At 40.7% G+C, this 23,003-nt stretch overlaps 1 protein-coding gene and 1 pseudogene across 2 annotated transcripts in view; both read right to left on the bottom strand.

The window, feature by feature from the left end:
* PRKG1 (protein kinase cGMP-dependent 1) overlaps positions 1 to 23,003 on the bottom strand; it is a 1,384,334-nt gene that overhangs the window by 811,562 nt on the left and 549,769 nt on the right. The gene's annotated exons all lie outside the window — the stretch shown is intronic.
* LOC105978433 lies at positions 765 to 21,443 on the bottom strand (annotated as a pseudogene).

Raw genomic sequence — 23,003 nt, 5'->3', positions numbered from 1 at the left:
CACTGTAGCCGCTGAAGAATGATCTAATTTTATTATCCATCCTCCTTCCCATTCCCAACCCTATCATATCTGCGTTAAAATGTATTAATTACACTGCTTTCAGAGAGTTCTTTTAACAATGACAACAGCAACAACAACAAAATCAAGTCCAACAAATGTATTCACCTGGTATACAATCCATTGTCTTTAAGCGAAAAATAACTTAATTCTTTAGATGCAACATAAACTATAGCACAGTAGTGTTATCCATTAGTATGGATCCAATGTGCCTGGACGGTGTGAGTTAAAACAGTTTCTACATCAATGGGTTTTTGCCGGGGCCTGGGAACCTGCATTTCTAACCAAGTTCCTGGCAGTGCCGATGCTACTAGTCTAGTCAGGGGCCACACTTTGGGAACCAGTGACCTAACAGCTCTGACCTATTGCTTCACAAAACCCCAAAACCAAACTCACTGCCACAGAGTCTGTTCTGACTCACATCAACCCTTAAGGCAGAGTAGAAGTGCCTTTGTGGGGTCCTTTATTTTAAAATGTTAACATGGTTCTTAATGAACTACAAAGGAGGGCTCAGAAAACAGGTTTAAGACTGATTAGACTTGCCCTTGATAAGAGAACTTTAGGAATCACACATAACCCATTCTTCTCTGGAGTATGTGCCTGCAGATGCGCGGTGGATTTGGAAGAGCAGTCACTGCCTGCCTGGCTGTTCTCACCAGACCTTGAGATGGAGGTCCATGGATGGACATCCTTTCTCCCCTTTGACTTTAAAGCTTTACATCCATTTGAACACTCTTTCCTGAATGCATCCATTCAAAGGCATCCTTAATGTGGTGAAATGGTAGCTGGTGAGTTACACATTAACCAACTTTTATCATTTGGGACATATATTCAGACACCAGCTTGGGGATGCTTTCCACACTCTTCCATCTTCCAAAGGCAGTGCCTTTCCATGTGTGACCTGTGACCAACTGGAAGAGCTGAGTGGAGATTTCTTCACCAGAAGCATCCCCATCCCCACCATCCCCCCCACCACCACGCAGATGCCACAGCCTTTGTGCCAGCTTCCAGCGCTGCACTCAGTGGAGTAGCCCTCTCCTCCATCTGTCGTCTCGGCAGCCCCGCCAGGAGGGGCTTACTGCAGTCCTGGGGGTGAACACATTCAGATGCCCCAAACTCTTTGGCCCTTGGAAATGTATCTTTATTGTTGTTGACACCAACGATCCGGCATGCACCAGTCACCTTACACTCCCGGAGAGCTGCCACTCCAACTCCTCTCAGTCAACGATGGCACAAGGAGAGCCAGGCACCACCTTGGCAGCACCATAACTAGTTGAGATGCCACAAACCAACAGGCCGACTTTACTCAGGGGTGCTAATGAATCGATTTGAGCAACAGAGATACCCGATGCAACTGTGTACCCAGAATAAAGGCTGCTCTCCATGTGATGTCCAATGGTATTTCCTTTGCAAGTCAATCTCCTGGTACCATCTGGCATCAATGCTTTCCCTTGAGAGACTTGCATCTTCTGGCAAAGGTTTGTTTCTAGATTTAGACAAAATTAGCATTCTCTGAAACGGGGGATGTCCAGTGGAACCACAGTAACAGCAGCTCTCAGTTTGGCAACTCTTTTGCCAACACTCTCCACGATTCCTTCATGTCCCAAGATCACTGGGAACCCCCTTCCGGGTCAACCTCACGCAGACTATAGACATCAGTGTGCTAAACTGCAGTGGCACTAATCTTAAGTTGGACTTCGTGAGCCTTGTGGGTGCCACTTCTACCTCCTCTACAGGGAGGGGTTTTCCAGCTTCCCAGGCTCCCTCAGCCTTAGAACTGATGACCTGGTCACCAGGCCTAGTCAGTGCAGAACAAGTCTGTTACTGGCAAGTGACTGTATAACTCTTTATGGGACAAGAAACTCTTATTTTTCAAATGAAGAGAAAATAGTGGTTTCGAACTGTGAACCTTGTGTTTGGCAGCCCAATACTGTTACGACCAGGGCCCCAAGGTTGCTTAACAAGCATCTTCCAAATATTTCTCTGGTATCCCCATCAACTGCACTGCTGTCAAGCAGAGTTCTGCTCACACTGACTCTAAAGGACAGGGCAGAACGGTCCCATGATGTTTCCCAGGATGTAGAGCTTTACAGAGGAGAAAGGCACAACTCTTTTTAGTTGCTTCAAACTACAAATGCTTGGGGTAGCAGCCGAGTCCCCAACCAGTGTGCCATCATGGCTCATTTAGCTACTCCAAATCAAAACAACCAACCATTGCCCTCACGCCAATTCTGACTCATAGTGACTGTATCGTTCTGAGTAAAATGGCCCTTGTGGGTTTTTGACACTTCACTCTTTATGGAAGTAGAAAGCCTCATCTTTGTCCTGTGTGGCGGCTACTGGTTTCAAACTGCTGACCTTGTGTTAGCAGCCCATTTCATAACCCACTATTCCACCAAAGCTCCTCTTAATTGCTACTGGTTCCCCAAACTCATCACCTTCTTCCCACTGTCTGAGTTTCTACACATGCGAATTCCTCTCCCTAGCGTGCCTCGCCCATCTAAGTGTAAAGTTAATCACCTTCCTCTTGTGTGATGTCCTGTGACAGCATGTATTTCTTTCTCTCCGTCTGTGGCTTTCTCACACTGTGTTGTGATGGCTGTGTTATTGACATGCTATGGTTAGTCCCTGGAAGGATAGCTGTCTCTTAGCTTGGTGCATTCAGCACCTCGTAAATCATCTGATACATGGTAGGGAGGCATTCAGACATATTTGCGGTACAGGCTGCCAAGTCTATTAGGCACACTGACTCCATTTCCTTAATAACCTTGCCACCATGACAGTACGCTTTATTGCCGCTCACCTGAGCAACTAGTGGGAACATCCTAAATGAAAAGGGTGTCTAGGATGGAAACAGGAAGTGTAAGACACTGCAGCCCCTGACCCAAGGGTTAGAGAGAACACCAAAAGAGGATGAGTGAGGTGAGATCGAATTCTGCTTTTGGCCCTGGGTCAACCAGAGAAACGGTAAACACAGGAAGCCCATCTGTGTCTAAGCTCTAGAAAGCCTGTGCCGAATCCCAGGCAAATATTTTCATTCTTTAGTTTACTTAGATGATTTGTGTATATATTTAAAATTTTAATACTACATCGCTTCCATCTAATCACACTCTGCTAGGCATTGGATGGAAGCTTCAAAGAACCTTGTTAACCACGTCAAGGCATGATTATATTCCCAGGCAAAGTGCAGCTCTGCACAGACAGCATCTATCGGCAAATATAGATGTCAAAGCCGACTGCAGAGCTGGTTTATAGTGCTGTTGTCAGCCAAATAAAATACTTCCATCCCTATTATATTCAGAAAGAAAATCTAATTCCTAAAATGTAATGAGTTTTTCACACTTCTGATGCTAAGAACTTTGTTATTAAAATGTATTTCTACTATTATATTGATTTCGTTCATAACCAGAAGCTCTTAAGGGGCAACTGAGTTAGCAACTAGACTGTGCAGTCCACTTAACAGAGAGCCAGGTGGCGCAGTAGTTAAAGCGCTAGACTGCTGAGAGGTCAACTAGGCATTTTCCAAAGAGGAAAAATGTCTGCTTATATAAAGATCCATGGCCTTAGAAACAGGTTGGGCCATTCTACCTTGTTGTGTCACCTAATCTGGTGTCAATTTAAGGATTAAGAGTGTAGGGGTGGAGTCTAGGCTGTCAATCTGGAGATAGCCAATGAGACTTCTGTGTGGGCCTGGCCTTCTCCTGAGAATTTTGGGAAATGTGGTACTTCCTCCTTGGAGGCTGAAGACACTTCTCTCTCTCTGCCACTCCCTGGGAGACATTGCAGAAGACAAGCCACATGGATGCAACCAGACCTCTGAAGCCAGAGAAGCCACAGAGAGACCCCTGCCAGCACTGAGATACTTACAAAACCACAGGACCCAAAGACTTTTTACCCACTGGCTTGTGATCGTCCTGCATTTGGCTTAATTGCATGTGCTTCGTGAGTCTGAAGAGGACTTTATAGATTGGTATCAGATATATGGGCTAATATCAGACTTATGGACTTGATCTGGACTGGGCTGGGATGTTTTCATGTTCAATTGCTCTTGCATATAAATTTCTTTCTTATACACACGTGTATTCATGGATTTGTTTCTCTAGTCTACCCAGACTAACACACTTGTCCTAGCGGGTCACTCAGTATGAGAATGGACTTGATGACAATGGGTTTAATTTGGTTTGAGTCCACGTAGGAACTGACAATAACTAAAATTAGCTAGAGACTTGTCATGTTTGTCGCCGATATTGTTTGTTTCCGTACCTGTATAAGATAGGCATGGGAAGCAAGCTCAAGGAGAAATCAAAGGGACCAACGGTTCTGGAGAGACTTGGAGGGAGAAGGAGATGGGGGAAGGGAGCAGTGAGCAAACAACGCCATACACAAGGGAACAACTAGGGAATTAAAATCAACAACGAGGATGACACAGAGGTCCTGGGTAGGTCAGAGCAACAGCAATCTAGATGAGGAATTACTAAGAGGCAGAAGAAAGGTGAGCATGATGGTGGGGCAGGAGGAAGACAAAAGGAAACAGGGAAGATCTAGGAATCAAAGCTATGGATAGAGGTATAAACATAGGTGTGTACATATGTAAATACATTAATTCATAAAAATAGAGGTATTGGCATATGTATAAATATTTACAAGGGACTACATTGAGGTAGTGGACAGACGTTGGGCCTCTGCTCGAGCCCTGCTTCAAAGCAAGAACACTTTGTTCTAACAACCTGGCATTCTGTGATGCTCACCCTCCCGGCATGATCGCTGAAGACAAAATGGGTGCACATGCAAATGTGGTGAAGAAAGCTGGTGGTGCCTGGCTATCCAAAAACACAGTGTCTGGGGCCTTAAAGACTTGAAGTTAAACAAGCGGCCATCTAGCAGAGAAGCAACAAGCCCACGTGGAAGAAGCACACCAGCGTGTATGATCATGAGGTGTCAACGGGATCAGGTAACAGGCATTAGAAGACCCTAAACAAACAACCAAAACATCTCATTGAGAATGAGGGGGGTCAGAACAGAGACCCCCTAATCTATCTGTAGACAAAGGGTCATCCCTTCACAGAAGGGTCACAAGAAGGGATGAGTCAACCAGGGCACAGTATAGCAGTGGTGAAACACACAATATTCCTCTGGTTCCTTTGAAGCTTCCTCACCCCCCCATTTTCATGACCCCAGTCCTGCCTTTCACTGAGGTCTAGACCGAAGCATGTACATAGGTACAAATCAGAGCTCACAACCCACGGGATCCAGGTCTCAAAAACACCTCAGGAACAGGGATGGGAATAGCGATACCAAGACAGTGGGGGAAGGTGGGGAAGGATGGGAAGGAAAGGGGAACAGATCACAATTAATGACACACAACCACCCCCACCCCCTGCCCCCCAGAGGGATGAACAACAGAAACCGTGGGGGATGAGTGACAGCAGTCAGTGTAAGAAATGAAAACAATAATAATTTATAATTATTTATCCAGGGGTCATGAGGGTGGGAAGTGGGAGTGGAGGGCAAAAAAAGAGGGTACCAAGGGGCCAAATAGAAAGTAAATGTTTAGGGGAAAAAATGAAATCCATTAAAAAATACTGTATATAAAGCTCAGCCTTAATATACTAAAGGATCACCATTTTAAGAATTGATTTCTTTAGAAAAGCATTCGCACTGGTTTGTTTATTTCATACACTTAAATTAGGCTGGAACCGTAAGTGACCAGGTCAAAGATAACTGATTTGGCACTTATCCTGACTGTTAACTATGAACAATGAATGGTTCCATTGGCTACCCTGCAGTCTATGTTAATGTTAGAACCATGTATTTTTAATACCTCGAGAATATCAACCCAAATCCCAAACCATAACCATGGAGTTAACTTTGACTCTGAGTGACCTCATAGGATGGTGTAGAACAGCTGCGGGTCTCTGAGGCTGTAAGTCTTCATGGGAGTAGAGAGTGTCCTCATTCTTCTGCAGCTTGGCTAGTGGCTTCCAGCTGCTGACCTTGCACCTGGCGGCCCCACATGTCACCCCACACCACCAGGACAAGTCGAAAGCAGGTACTCAATACACTGTAGTTGAATTAAAAAGAAAGCATGAGGTTCTTAACCAGCAATTTTCTTTTCCTGATGAAATGTCCGGAGTTGAAGTAAGGTGTAATCTCAGCCCCTGTGCTTTTGAGAAGCATTTTCATTGTACTTCTTCCAACAGTGACTTTTCAACCTGTAGGACCCTATTAATACAGTAGAAAGCTTCTGATTCATTATTTTTCTTACGACCCTTAGTAACTAAAGTCATTTAACAAGAACTCGAATGCTTCTTGATTCTCAAATGGTGTTAACTGTCACAAAGCAATATCCACATTGCCTCCCACTGCACTGCTTCCATGTGGCAGACGTGCACGACTGGAAATTGCATTGCAGCAAGTCATGAGCTATACTGGCCGGTAGTTTTTAGGGTTCATTTCCTCACATCTTAACATCTGTTTGAACTACTTTCAAGAATGTTTGGTTTTTCTTGTATGTGGTAGTTGTTGTTAAGTGACATTGAGTCAGTCGCACCCCAGAGTCACTTTATGCGTAACAGAACTAAACACCGTGCCATCCTTACAATAGTTGCCATGCCGGAGTCTAATGCTGCAGCCACAGTGTCAGTCCATCTCACCGAGCGAGGGGCTCCTCTCTTTCCTCTCCCTCACACAGCGTGCTTCTTCAGGGACAGGTCTCTCCTGACAAAATGCCCCAAAGATGAAGTTGGACCATGGTTATATATTTCTATCGTTATTTTAATATACTCTCCTGATCTTCACAACCACTCCATCAACACCCCCAGCACAGTACACTGCACATCCACCCACTGCCATCTAGTTGATTCTGACTTCTAGCAACTCTACAAGACACATCAGAACTGCCACTGGGCTTTTCTGAGGCTGTGAAGCTTTACAGGAACAGAGAGCCTTCTTGCACAGAATGGATTTGAACTGCTGACCTTGTAGTTAGAAGCTCAACTCATAATCCACTACACCACCAGAGTCCCTACATTGCACACAGTCCTTGTCTAATGCATGTTACTTTGCATGCATTACAAACTCAGAGGTTCACAAAATTTTAAGACAAAGAAAACTTCTTTGGAAACCAGTTATCCATGCAGTGATGTTCATAAGAACTGACCACAAAAATAGTATCTAAGATGCATTTTCATTTTAGACAGGATGAAATCTGATGATTTAAACTCTTGTTATATTCTCTCTATCTAGTTTTCATGTGAATTCTTTTATAACAGAAAGCTCTTGAATGAATACAACAAAAAGATGTGATTCGGGATATAATAGGGATGGACAGATAGATAAACTGGAATGTTCAGTATATATCTGGAAGAAGCATTTGTCTCTGGAGAAGAACACTTACCCTAGAGCTCTGTCCGTTCCTTAACTTACTTAGTACCTCCAATCGGATCGCTCTCCCATATGGAAACCAAGCTGTGGAGGTCATTCTTCTCTCACAATCGGCCGTTATTCCTCCAATGTTCCCATTGAGTAGCCCTTCCTCTACCGATCCACTGGTTCCCTGAGTCTTAGAGAAGCATATTCCCGCTTCATCTATAACCATAATGATCAGCCCTTGGAATTCTACCTCCCAACTAGACACGGAGCATCCCAAGGCAACTATCTGTGCGCCACGATTTTAGTCAGTATCCCTTCTTTCGATGAGTTATTTTAAGAGTTTTCTAATTGGTTGATAATGCCTAACTCTGTGTATATTCATTGTCTTCTATCTCTTCTTCACACACCAGCCAGGGTTAACTTTAAGAAAATTTAGATGTCACCCCCAACTCCATTGTTTTCTTATGATGCGTAGGAAGTAATCTTTGTCAGGGATTATGGTCCTACACATGTCCCTCTATGTCCCTTTCAAATTCTACTCACACATGTCAGCTTGCTGTTCTTCTCATGGTTAAACTTTATTTTTGTTTTTAATCCATGACTTCTTCCTGTCAGTCAGGTCTCAGATAAACGATAATTTCTCCAGGAAATCACATCAATCCTCTCCCCTTCCTCTATTAGAAGTACTCCACATTGCATGACCTTAAAATACCCTGAAAATTTTATTTTACTAACAACAAAAACAAGAGGTTTGGGTTTGTCATTTGACATCCCTTTGTATTGGATTTTAAAAACCCAATGCCTAATATATTCAATTTTAAAAACTTTTTTTTAGTAAAATCAATACCACATTGTTGAAAACACTCCTGCTTTCATTTTTTATTGATGCATAACCAATTTGCTGAAAACTTGATGACTGAAACAAAAATGCCTTTATTATTTCACAATTCCACTGGGTCAGGCTTGGCTGAATCCTCAACTTCAAAATCTTCACGAAACTCTAAGCAGAGTGTTAGCCACAGTGGTGGATCTTTTTAACCAGTTCGAGAGTAAGGCTACACATCCTAGCTCCCTCCCATGGTGGCTGGTAGACTTCGTTTCCTCACTTGTTCCCGAGCCGAGGACTTTGGTTCCCCAGTGGTTGGGGTCCAAAGCGGGACTCTCCAATACAGCAGCTAACTTAACCGAGTGTGTCAGGGGAGGTCGAGGTAACCTTGATGGCAGAAGTCATCGTCTTTTGTAACCTAATCATGAAAGTGCCATGCCATCACTTTTGCTGCATTCCTATCTATTGAAAGCAAGTCCCAGTGCTCAGTCCACATAAACGGGAAGGAATCGAACAAGAGCTTAAGGAGTCTGAGTTCCCTAGGGACCATAACAAGAAGCTGCCTATGATAACTTCCCGACAATCTTTCACATCTGTTCTCTGACTCCTCTATTCATTCCTAATCTAAAGCAATGCCTATTTAATTTTATTCTGGGGTTTATATTTGTAAAGTATAAGCATATTTCTCAAGAAAGGTATATAGTAGCACGTTTACTAGTTCAAAAATGCTCAAAGAGTAAAAATTTCATATAGTTCAACCTAATGTTATTCTAGGCAGAATGTAATGTTTCTAATAAAAGCCACTTGTGAGACAAGAGATATATATATAAGTAAATGCAAATACATTACCCCAAATAATCTCCCAAATCAAAATCATCTGGAAAATTAGAAGTACCCTAACAGAAAGATTTCAAATTGAAATTCATATTCTTTAAATGAGTTCTCATGCAAAATATTGCAAAATATAAGGGTTTAGAATATGTAAGCTTTAGAAATTCAAAATCTAAATATTCGTTTTGTGCAAATGTTGTTGGAGTGGCAATACTTACAAAGTACATGGCCCCGCTAACTTGAGAATCTCTTTTTCCTCTTTGAATCAAGACAGCGATACATGTACTGGCTGCATCTACAAAATGCTCTTTAACAGTCTCTCAGCATCTAATGCTGCCCTTTAAGAAATGCGAAAAAGAGCGTTAAAAGTATTGTGGTGATCACAGTGTTCATTAGAATTTGAAGATAGATCACTCCTTGCAAGACTACATTTACAGGGGAAAAAATAGATAACCACCTCCCGGCAGAATTCAGAGACTAACAAAACAGGGCTCACCAGTGAATTGAATTAAAGAGTAGAGGAGATAAAAACCCTTTTTAGAAATACATAATTAATTAAGTTTCGAGTCAGTGCTCTATAAATTGTTGATGGAGTCCAAGAGTTTGACTGAAAGCACAAGAATGTTAGGGCACTAATACACTTGGCAAATTCAAGGTTCCCTTTGTTAGCTTTGACTTGAAAACAAAGGCTTGGCTAGTCCTTAAAGGTACAATGCCAGCAGCGGAGAATGGATCATTTATATTTGGAAAGACATTGAAGCTTGAGATTAATTGAAAAAGCTGGAGAGTCTCTCAAATGTAGTCATCCTTAAGCCCCAAATTCCATCCTGAAAATCTCTTGCAAAGCTCAATACACTTAAACCCCTTCCTGAAGAATTAAGGACCAAGGAAGGAAGCGTGAAGAGAGCTTTCCAGCAACTGGAGAAATATGCTGCTCAGAGGAGTGATGACTGTAGGTGTAAATGACAATATGATACCTTGCTCCCTGCGCACTGTAGTCTGCAGAAAAAAAGGGTTGAGAACCTCTGCTTTGCCACTATGAGCAGGTGTGAATAGCCACTACCAGTACAAATTGTCACAGAGAACAACCTGCTACAAAATGCATATTTCGAATGTAAGGTGACACTAATGGGGTCTATTTTCTTTTGAAAATAATACAAGTGTGAACACAGTCCAAGTCAATACCCAAAAGAATATAGACAGCCCTTTCCACCTTTGTTTTTCAAAGAAGTCCTTTGCCAGCTCACTCACAGTACAAGAATAAATAAATATATAACAAAACCAGACAATGTGGTTTAACATGTTCCAATATTTAGTTAGTGACGAGACAAAATTCTAGTAGCATCTCACAGGTAGATGCTTTGGAATTTTGCCTCACTTGAACAATATCTTTAATCTTATTATATTGAACTAGAGGATTTGTATGTGGGCTGTCATTCTTTGTAATATAATTTTCTTCTTGTTTATTTAAGAATCCATATATGGAATGAGGCTTGTGAAACTAAGCTTGAAGCAATCTAATTACTTCCAAGATCTGGTACACAGGCACTTTCTGCAAATGAGTTCTGTCTAACCATCTTGTAGGGAAGATTTGTTATTCAAAACAAGAAAAATCCTTAAAATCGGAACCTTGATGACCATGAGAACATGAAAAATTCCAAGTGGTTCCTTTGCAATAACTAGCATCGCAAAGGGAATGTTTGAGATGTTGATCAATTTAACCATGTCAACCAACGAAACTCAGAGGATAACCAAGACAAGCTTTCCCTTTATTAAACAAATAAGGAAAATCAACAGCAAGGGACAAGGGAACTTCCTAGTGTGGTTAAAAACATTAAAAAGGCACCTCAGTAGTAAGATAGTGAATTTCATTTAAAACCCTGAGTGAAATACAGAGTTTGTACTTGTTTAGAAATTGCTGAACGTTTCTAGCCAAATAAAAATTGCTAGAAAAATTGTTTTCTATTTGTTCTGGAAAATTCAGATTTTATATTTAAGGAAACATTCAGAGCCATTGTTTGATACTATGGAACAATACTGAAGCCAGAGCGGTGCAGTGAATAGGATGAAGACAAAGTCTCGGAATGCAATTACTTTATAACTGCTCTCTCTTCCCTGTCGGCGCTCAACAGAACATTCTCCTCTTTGGGATCTGCTTAGATGATCAGTTTGTTAAATTAACTAAAAACCAAGATGAGGCAATTATAGAAAACATGTCAACACTGCAGGTGTAAGACCGCTACTCTCAGAATGCCCTGTTGGCAAGGAGGCCATTGGGCTGGATCTGGGACTTGGGTTTGGGAAGACTGGCTCTTGAGTCATTCTGAGACACCTTTTGAGCCATGTTAGTAGGTGTAAGTTGTCATTTGTTTTCGTTCTCCTCTTTTACAAGAAAAAAAATGTTGGTAGTTAGTAGGTTTCCACATACTTAATTGACTATAGTCACAGTAATACAGATCTGAAACATTTCCTTTATGATTCTGATTATTGGGAAAAAATCTACTTGAATTCTTCATGGTTTCTGCACAATCATAAGGGTTAAGTCTTAAGTATTTTCTGGTTTGAATAACACATATTCCCCTAAAAATGGTTCTATAAGAATTTGTTTGCAGTAGTCCCAGTGGCCTAAACTATATGTACAAACAATATAATTTATACTGAACAACGGGTTTGCTGCTGGGGATCTGGAATGTTGATATGTGGCAGGGATAGGGTACCTATGTGGTCAGAACCCCAGAAAAACCTTTAAAGAGTTTGCTGGCCAGAGAAACTTCACACAGGCTCAAGGAGAAAGTTAGTACACGACTCCATTGAGAAAGGGTTCTTGGCATCCCGTAGACCTTATCCCCGTCCCTTTCTCCTTTTCAAATACGTTTGTTTTCCTTCTACCGAGTATTGCAATGAGTGTGACGACCAGCTGAGTCCTGCCAATGGTCCTGGTGAAATACCGAAGTTGAAGTCATCTTGGATCTTACTATGTAGAGAATGAAAGCCTTAACCCTAAGGTCCAACAACTTACATGCAAACATGACAACATTATTGTGGCATTCCTTGATAGTTCCTTTATATGGGAATTCATTTTGATCATTTAAAATACTGCAAATGAAGTGTTGTGGTACAGTTTTCTGTTTGCTTCTTGCTTTGTTTGTTTTAATACTATATTGATCCACTTTTGAGGCCCTGGCACAGGACCGGGAAGTATTTCATTCTGCTGTACATAGGATCACTGTGATTTGGAACCAACTTGATGGCATCTAACAACAACAACAACAACAACAACAATAACAATTCTTCTTTGAGCTATCTACCTTGTGCTCGGCCACAATGGAATGTTCACATTTTATTGAGTAGATGAGGGGAGTCCCCCCAAACACTGACTTTTTTTTCAATGCTATATAGATATACACACACACATATATTAAACAACCCTGTCATCTTCAAAGTACTCTCCATGACACTTAATACATTTGTCAAATCAGCAATTCCAAATTCCATTCATGGAAACATTTTCAAGCTAATCTGTTGGGATGACTGACAGCACCTCCCTCATGTCTTTCTTCACCTCTTCTATGTCATCAAATCGCTGTCCTTTCATGTCCCTCTTCATTCACAGAAACGAAAAGAGGTTGCATGGAGCAAGATCAGGTGATAAGCCAGGTAGAGCAAGAGAGGCATGCTGTCTTTTGCCCCAAACTGGTGCACTGAGAGGGCTGCATGAGCAGGGACACTGTCATGGTGGCAAAACCAGTCCGCCATCTGCCACAAATCAGGTCTTGTTTGTCACACACTGCTATGTAATCTTTTCAGAATTGCTAAATAGAAAGCTTGATTAACAGTCTGACCTGGTGGAACAAACTCCAAATGCACTATGAGTCGATATTTTCATCCATTTGGGAAGTTGATGGACATCCAGAACGAGGTTTGTCATCAATCGACATTTCACTTTTTTTTGAAATGAGAAAACCACTTGTACACTTGAGTTTTTATCACAGCACGTGTCCTTGTTAGCTGTGTTCAATATCACATTTTTTCCACAGCAGGAAACAAAATTTCACGGCCACACACGGCACACACTGTTCTCTTAAATTGGCCATCACAAAAAACAATTTAAGAGTGAAACTGCTCTTATGAAATATATTTACTGTGACCAGAGAAAACATTTCCAGGCAGCCCCTCTGGGTGCACTAACTCAAGAGCAAGTATGCTCGCCTAGCAGGTAAAAACGCATGCTAGGAAAGCACTGCCAAGAGGAGATTTGTCCAGTTTTGGGGGGGCTGCCCCTCGTATATTATGTGCCATGTGTTTGTTATTTAATTCCACATAATTCCCTTCAAAAATGTTGACTTAGAGAAGTTAAATAATTTTGCTAGATTGGTTATCCAGGCAAGAGGGCTGTTATTGAAACTTGGAGCTGTGTAAAATCCAGGCTTCTTTCTGTGATGCCAATCTGTGGACACAAGTAGAGTTTCTACTCCAGGAATCCTTAAAATTCCTATGATATATATGCCGACTTTTACATTTAAAAATATTTCCCAGAAATAGTCGATAGACCCTTAGAGGACAGTAAGCCTAGAAAAAGTACATTTCTTCTGCAAATTATTCAATAGGATCATTGTAGATCAACTTAAAAGTTTTTACTGATATAAAACAAATAAAATAAAGTATGTAACAGTAAATATTAACTTAAAAACTAAATAAAAGTGATAAATGAAACCATCTAACTATTAATGATTTGTGACTACATCAACCATGTTAACACTTAAAATGAAGTAGGAGGCTTGAAAGCTAACCACGAAAGGACTAATCAAGCCATTGACTTTTTGACGACTCCTTTTAAGAACTGTTCTGGTTGCTGCCTGGTAGATGCCTTGGAAGTGCCTCTGACTAACCGCACACGCACGTGCAGCAGAACAAAGCCCTGACCAGTTCTGCACCATCCCACCATGGCGGCTGTGTTCAGCCCATTGGGGCATCCACTGTCCACCCATCTCTTTCTGACGCTCAGACTTCCTTCTCGAGGGGCCAGCTTCTGCTGATAGCATGAAAAAAGTTGGTGAGACGAAGTCTTGCTTCCTTACTTCTAAGGAGCATTCCAAGTGTACTTCTTCTGAGAATGATTTATTTGTGATTCAAGGACTTCATGGTATTGATCACGATTATTAACACCATCATTCAAATGTGTCACATTTCATGTGGTCTTCATTTTCATGTGAAGGGACTTATGAAACACTATGGCTCAGATCAGTCACACTTTGGCTGCAAAGTGACGGCGTTGCTCTTTAACACTTTTAAGAGGTTATTTGCAGAGTATTTGCCCAAATGTAATGCACTGTTCAAAATACTAAGCAAGCGATACAGCACTGACAGAAAATAAAGTGCCTGTCCTTAATTTGTCATGAATTCCAAAGCTACTATAAGTTTTCATACTAGAAACAAAATTTGATGTCAATGGATATATGCCAATAACAAGTTACTTGGGCTTTAAAATGCCAAATAAATATATAATTAAATACCTTTCTAATCTATGTGCAATTAATGTAGTCTGCTCAACCAGTCTTAATAGTAAATCAGTCTAATTCTATACAAAATACTCAAAGTCCTTTCATCTTTTTCCCTTCTTATAATTTATTTTTATAAATTGAATATTTTTTTCAAAAGCCATGTAGATTTTATTATATAAATGACACATACATTAACACACTTCCCATTATCGGTATATGCCTTATCTCGATTGATGTTCTTTATTTGTCAATGCATCTATGAGTTTTGCTACTAAGATGGACCACTTCCTCTCATCTCTAGTTCCTCATGGACTGGAGACAAAAAGTTCACAATATTTTTTTCCTATTTTGGGGACTTCTTTAAGTATTTTTCTCATTCATGATACTCTGTTTTGGGTATATTATCTATTATGTCTATTGCAATCTGTCGTTAAGGGAAATATTTTTTACAGACTACTGTACCTCAAAACCCAAATCTATAATCTCCCTATATGAACAATTACACCTGTTAATACCTTCATATTATTACTCTAAAGTGCTCATTGTGAAAAATAAAGTAAACCTTATAGGTTTCCAAATACGATGAGATCAAATATCAAAGTTCATGCTACAATTTCACAGCCCCCAAAAGAGAAAAGTTTAGTGATTGGCATTTGGTCATATTTCTTTCAGTTGCAAACTGGTCATCTTAGCTGTAATACCATCATTCTACTTCTGGAAAGGTGAGCGAGACTAGAGCATGGATTGATTTTTAACTATTGGTCTAAATTATAAGGCAAGCTTGAATAAAATTCTTATGCCGAAGAGAATCAGTGGATGGGCACGCCTGACAAACACGAGGTACATGAACACGCTGAATGGTCATGGAACAACTCGCGAGATGCCATAGAGCTGACTCTGACCAAGTGACGCTGGACAACAGAAGGACACACTGGCTGGGTCTGCACCGCTCTCACAATTGTTATGTTCGAGACCATCGTTGCAACCACTGGGTCCAATCCATCTCATTGACAATCTCCCTCTTTTTTCAATAACCCTCTTCTTTACCAACTGTGTGGCCTATTTCCATGGATTAATCTCTCCTGATAACATGCCAAAAGTATGCGAGGTAACATCTCCCAATTCTTGCTTCTAAGGAACATCCTAAATATACTTCCTCTAAGACAGATGTATGTGTTTTTCTAGCAGCCCAGAGAGCTCTGACTATTCGACTCCAATACGGTAATGCATATGAGTCAACTTTTAAGTTGTCTTCTTTACTTATTGTTCAACAAGTTAACAATAAAGGTTGTGGAGGCAGCTTGTTTGGACTGTGGATATCAATTTATAAATTTCACTTTCCAATTTGGAAAATAGTATATCTAACACATATCTCTCAGCATTAATGTCCACTGAGAATAATTTTTCAAGAGAAGCTGAACAACTTTGCTCACCCAAGGATCATGCATTCATAAAACCCAACAGGAAGATAAATATAGGGCTGATTTAACTAATGCTTGGAAATACTAATGGCATGGTTGTAAATAAATCAAGCCTGCCAAGGTTTAATTTTTTTTGAAATGTTTCTATTGAGCAATTAAAATTAATCAGCATAATTATTCTATAAATTTTTTTTAATCAATTTATTGGGGCTCATACAATTCGTCACAATACATAGATCAATTGTGTAAAGCACATCTATACATTTGTTGCCCTCATCATTCCCAAAATTTTCTTGCCTCTTGGGTTCCCGGAATCCGCTCATTTTCCTTTTTTTTTTAATTTTCCCCCCCTCCCCTTCCCTTTCCCCCATGCACCCTTAATAATTTATAAATTATTATTATATCTTATATTACACTGTCCGGCGCCTCTCTTCACCCACCCCGCTGCTGCCCGTCCCCCAGAGAGGAGGCCATATGTGGCTCCCTGTGATCCATTCCCCCTTACTACCTCCCCTTTCCCTCCTGATATCGCCCCCTTCACCCCCGGTCCTGAGAGTTTCTTCCGTCCTACATTCCCTGCGCTTCCAATTCCCCTCTGTACCGCTATGCATCATCTGGTCTAACCAGGTCTGCAAGGCGAAACTGGGGTCCTGGTAGTTGGGGGGAGGAAGCGTTTAAGAACTAGAGGAAGATTGTGAGCTTCATTGCTGCTATACTGTACCCTAAGTGACTCATCTCCCCACTACCCCTCTGCAAAGATCGCTGAAGACAGATGTGTGCATAAGAAAATGTGGTGAAGAAAGCTGATGGTGCCTGGCTATCAAAAGATATAGCGTCTGGGGTCTTAAAGGCTTGTAGGCAAACAAGCGGCCATCTAGCTCAGAAACAGCAGAGTCCACAGAGAAGAAGCACACGAGCCTGCGCGAACCCGACGTGCTGAAGGGAACAGGCAGCAGACACCAAATAACAAAAACCATCACTGTGTGACCACCTTCCACGCATAAACGCTGAAGATGAATGTGTGCATAAGTAAGTGTGGTGAAGAAGGCTGATGGTGCCCGGCTATCGAGACCTATAGCGACTGGGGACTTAAAGGCTTGAAAGTAAACAAGCGGCCATCTAGCCCAGAAGCAACAAAGCCCACATGGAAGCAGCACACCAACATGTGTGATCATGAAGGGCCAAAGGGACCAGCCTTTAAACACCAAAGGCAGGGAGAAAAGTCATATCCTTGTCAATGAGGGTGGTGCGCGATGGAGACCCAATGTCCATCTCCAGACAACTGGATATTCTATAAATTTTAAGAGATTAGTACTCACCAAGCAAAACTTCTATGTTTGACACAGAATGCAAGAATAGCATTACAAACATCAAGAGAAAACTAGATTCAAATGGTCCGAAGCTGTGCCAATTAAATAACTAGCTATGCATTATTGTTGAACATATCTGTACAAAGGGATGGATCTTCTAATTACTGCTTGCTACTCCAATTTAATCAGCTCCATTAACGAAGGGCATACATAAGAGCTTCTAATTCAGAATATTCATGAAACATGAATGCAAAATATTAATATTCTAATTCAAGTTATCAGGTTTCATGGACCAAGGACTATGCACCTATTGAGAGCGGGAAAGAAACATTTTTAATGCCCAAGTGACCGCATAGCAATAGAAAGGAAGGAAGACGTGAAAGAAAAGTCTTGCTAATGCTAACACAGAACTGCAAAACTCGGGAAGAAAAGGAAAACAAAATGCAGGCACCTTAATCTAAAACAAAACCCCAAGAACCCAGAAGCCCTCTAAACAATTCGTGAATTATCATACTAAGGCATGTGCACTAAAAGCAAACTAATATCTGACCTCAACTTTTCAAGAAGTGCAGGGCAGGAAATACAAAGTCCAAAATGTGGCAGAGTAGAATTGCCCCATGGGGTTTTCTTGGCTGTAATCTTTACAGGAGTAATTCATCGACCTGCTCTTCCTCCCACGGGAATGCTGGCGGGAGGGTCTACCTGCCAATTTCTAGGTTAGCAGCTGAGTGCTTTACTGTTCTGGTACCCTAACTCTCCACCAGCACGCAGCAGCTCAGACCTGATGACCGGCCCCTGGAAAGCTCAGAAACAAGGAACCCTTTGGGATGACTTCCCAAGCTGAATGGCACACAACTGTGGCCGCAGGAACAGAGGTACGAAGAGTTTCAAAACTGTTTTTCTGCAGGTAGCACATTTTTACAGATGTGTTACATGTACCACCAGAATAAAACTAAAAATGTTTTTTAAAGGCATGTTGAATTAAACCAGGTAAGGATTAGGGACAAAAACAAAACTCAACACAGAAAAATGTGCCTGCTTCTTTTTTAATTATTTACAGTCAACTATGGTCCAAGCCTTTCTGATAGAAAAACACAAAGGATATACAGGTGATTGGACAGAGTAAATAAGAGATTATATCCTTCATTTGCTATTCTCTGTCTCTAGCTTTCTTTTTAACCAAGACCCGTGATGTGCCTTGATCCATTTTAAAACAGCCCCTCCACATCAGAGAGAATTTCCATTTTTCTCACTCTTAAACTGGATGTAGTTTTCTCGAACTTGAATTTTGGAAGAAACCATTTCTGGACCTTTCTAGTTAATATCTTGTTTTCGTTAAAACCTCACATGCTGTGTTTTTGGTTGCACCGAAATTAGGCTATTCCACGTTGCTGAGCGTTCCCTTCCCTAACTTTTCCAGTAGCTTATTTGACTTCCTGTTCCGCTTCAGCTTCGTCAATAACGTTTATCTGCTAGATGTCAGTGGCAAATTCCATTTGCATTCCTCCGTTTCTGCCTCAAAGTACTGAGTGACAATGAAAGGCAAGGCAATGGAATAATGCTGAGAATGTGGGGAAATGCATTTTTAGGGAAACCATGAGTTACTGAATTCAGATTGTTGTGATGAAGAAGATGACTGATGAAGAAGAATATAAATTGGTGTCGGGTATATGGGCTAATATTGGATTTATGGCCTTGGACTGGACTGGGTTGGAATACTTTCTCAATGTACAATTACCCTTTATATAAAACTCTCTTTGATATACATATGAGTTTCTATGGATTTGTTTCTCTAGTCTACCTGGACTAACACAACAATTTAAAAAATCAATTGGAATTGAATACATATGTCATGTCATTCCATAGTTCAATCCCATCCAGCAGAATTGTACAATTACAACCACAACTAGTTTCCAAATATTCTCTGAGACAAAATTGTACAGCCTTGTGACAGCAGTCAGGTAGTGGAGTGTAGCAAGCTCAGGAGTATGCCTCTAAATAGCGATGGAATCTGGAGCAGTCATTTAACCAATTGGATTCCAAGGATTGGATTGGTTCCCCCCCAAATATGTGTCATCTTGGCTGGACCATGATTCTCAGTGGTGTGTCAATCATGTAATGATGTAGTGTGGTAATTATACTGATCTCTCAAGATGTGATCTGATGGAATAAGCCAATAAGAGGAGTTCGGGTGTGGTTCAACCCTCTTAATCCTCTCTTAGTCCTAGACCAATCTATGGGAAGATTCTTATCTTATAAACGTTAAAAGGAGATAGAATGGTGCAAAGATCATGGGACCAACTCCAATCAAGAAAGAAGAACTGAATGTCCCTGCCCTGTGATGCTCCTAGATCCTAGGGAAGATTGTTTCTCTCAGGAATGTCCGGACAACAGATGCTAAAAGGAGACAAGATTTCACCAAGAGCGGACACTCTGAGTGTAGAGTTCAATACACATCGCCGACAGGTGACAGATACAGTTGGGTTTTCATGCCCACCGAGTGTTGACTTCACTAGTGTTCACACTCACATTAGTTTATGCAGTTTGTAATCCTGAAAGCAACAGAGGTCTTTATAAGAGCTGGCTGTAGGGCAGAGTTTTAGATCGAAATACCCATTCAACAAATCCTAAACTGTGTAAGAATGAATCTCTGTTCCTCAAAGCCATCGACTTGTGGTTATTTCAGTTACAGGAATACTAGATAACGAAGAGAGGGCAATACCATCTACCCCGATATGTTTCAGCCAAGAGCATCACACCTGTCCTTATTCACTGTTCTTACTGCAGCAGTCATTAGAAATTCATCACAAACCAGGAGCAGCAAAGCCTCCTTCTCTTGAACTAACTGCAAAAGAAATGCATTATTCACCAATGTTGCCACTTTGCTTTTTTTTCTTCTTTAAAGGATTTCATTCAAAATATAAATAGTTGGGAATAAATACAAAAATATCCCCTAGCAAATGACTAAATGGAGGAATGAAGATTTACTGTACCAAACATGATTTAAGATTTCCATTTTGGGTAGCTTTTTATAATGTATTTCTTTGTATGAAAACAGTTTCTTCATAAGATTAAAGAAACTGCTTTCTTTTTTTTTAAAAAAAGGAATATTTCCTGACCAGTGATTTGATTTGCTATTAAATGTGAACCTCTAAAAAGTCATAAGTAAAATACATCTAACATTTAAAGAGGCAAGAGGTTCAGGGAGCCCTAAGGGGGAATCTCATTCTCCCGTCTTGCTTTGAGGCAACCTGGTAAAGCAGTGGTGAAAGTGCTCGGCTGCTGATGGAAAGTCCAGAGGTTCTAACCCCTCCTCCACGGGAGGACAAAGTGCGATATGCTTCTGTAAAGGTCACAAAAACCCTGTGGGGACGTTCTCCTCGTTATCATACGGCCACTCTGTGTAGAAGTCACACAACTGCGGAGAGGTTTGCCTGCCTTTGACCGTGGCAGGTGATTTAGGCTTACAGAGCTCTGCTCAGACACGACTGCTAGCAGGCCTAATCAATCTACAAACAGACTTGAATCTTGTTTGGAAATAAAGACAAACTAACTTCTGATTTTAAGAGTTCCCATAGAGCCTGGAAAAAATTCTAAATCTCTAATAAAAAAAATGTAGCTTAAAATTGCTTTCCTTATTTCGGAGATTAAATTTTAATCTTCTGAAACAATAAAAGAATACTATAAAAGAATACCTGCTATGTATCCATGTGTTCATGTTAGTCTGTTATATGGTATCACTGGTGCCTGGAGAATTGATTCCTTCATTAAAAAAAATTTATTTCTCGGGAATAACAACATAATGAGATTTATGATACTAATATCACTGTATTCTTTAATAGACAAAATATGATAATGTTTTCCAAAGAAGAATACTGTCTAATTAACTCATTAAACAAGCTTACTGACTTCCCCAACACACTCCTTGAATATACTATGTCCTCACTGATGACAACTGTAGACGCTCTAAACTCCCCCTCGGTCACCAGTCATCTTGCCGGTCACCTTCATCTCCATCAGCCTAAGTCTGTGTCGGCTCTCTTCTTACGCTTGCATTAGGCTGGTGGGAAGTGCAGGATGGTCTTCTCACTCGGCCTCTCAGAAAGCGGGACGGAGAAGGCCTCATTCGCACAGTTCTCTGTGCTCTTTGGCTGTGGCACCGGGAACACGACAGGACCTGGTTGCTCGGGCTCATTAACCCCCAGATAATAGCTGCATGTATGATTGGACTGCTCGTGTTGGCAGGCAATATTGCTTCATTTTCACATGTGAGGATATTTTTCATCAATGTGATCTTTTATAGCGCTTTATAATAAACTCTCTTATAAAGCATCTGCTTGCTCCATGATTTAGTCATCTTAAGAAACTGCCAAGGCTCACAGTTACTCTGAGAACATCTATGATTCCTTTTCATTGGCAATAAACATCAGCATTCTTTTCTTTCCTTCCTTTACCAATATGCACACTGTATACTGGCCTGACAGTTACAAGTAATACATTTAGAAATGTCTGCTGCAAGTTAATGTGAATATTTTAATCTCTTACCTTCATCTTTTTTATGTTTTTGTCAATCAACGTATCTTTATGAGTTAGACTGGATAGAATAATATTTGAAAGTACAAACTTTTCAGTGAGCACTTCTATTTTCACGTCAAAAATAATAAAAATGCAAATACTTTGTTGTCAAAATGCTCATGATGCTTAGTAAAACATCTCAGTTCACCAACTCCCCCATTCACTAGTACCTAACAAAGCTTAGGTATAAAATTTGAAAATACTCAAACAAAAGGAGAAAAATGTTTTTACCAGATCTAATGTTATTTGACAATATGTCAGCTTTTGTATAAATTGTTCAGCTTCTTTTGGGTTTGTATTGAAGTGCTTGGGAAATTTTAAGAATTCTTGTTACAAATAATATAATGAGAAAGAATGCACAGCTATGTAGTTCTAGTGAATTAATACAATAGCCTCCACATCCACCATCAACACACTTTGTTGCTGGCTTTCTATGCTGGAAACTCAGTCAAGTGGGGCTTCAGTTTAGTATCATCAGACTAAAACCCCCCGGTTTGTGTACCGCTAAAGTTGGAGCCATAAGATTCAGAATGCAGACAAATGTCTGTGCAGTTCCAGCAATTGTGAGAACCGACTGAGCGAAATGCAGGTACAACAAGGCACTGTGACCCAGCTGTTCGCACAAATTCACACACAGGGTCTGTGTCAATGAAGCTCTTTCTTCTCACAAACGAAATGTCTTTTCATCTCTATTTTTAGGTTCCTGGTACCTTCAACTTCTCCAGGTTGGTGATTTTGAAGAAGTCTGGGCTAAATGCGAAGTAAAAGGCCCAGGGTAGGTGCAAATTGATATTGCTTTAGCTGTGAGGGGAGTGAAGGTGAAATCTCAACTGCGAGTAGCACTCTGGGAAAACATGAGAATGACAGGCTTCTCGGTGTGGGAATTGAGTAAGCAAGGGCTACTCAATGAACACTGGTTCTTGAGGGTGTTAAAATGGATATTCCAATTCTCTTTTCTCTATGTAAGGCCCAAAAGTTTAGACCAAATTTCAAAGAATTTTTTTTTTTTTAATTATTATTTGGGATTTTTTTTTCTTTTTAAACATTTTATTAGGGGCTCATACAACTGTTATCCCAATCCATACACACATCAATTGTGTAAAGCGCATTT

The sequence above is a fragment of the Echinops telfairi genome, unplaced genomic scaffold, assembly GCF_000313985.2.
Source record: "Echinops telfairi isolate 266 unplaced genomic scaffold, ASM31398v2 ScPeMD7_70;HRSCAF=299, whole genome shotgun sequence".
Classification (NCBI taxonomy): Eukaryota; Metazoa; Chordata; class Mammalia; order Afrosoricida; family Tenrecidae; genus Echinops; species Echinops telfairi.
Note: the sequence above shows the minus strand (reverse complement) of the source record. Positions and strands in the feature narration are given on the sequence as shown.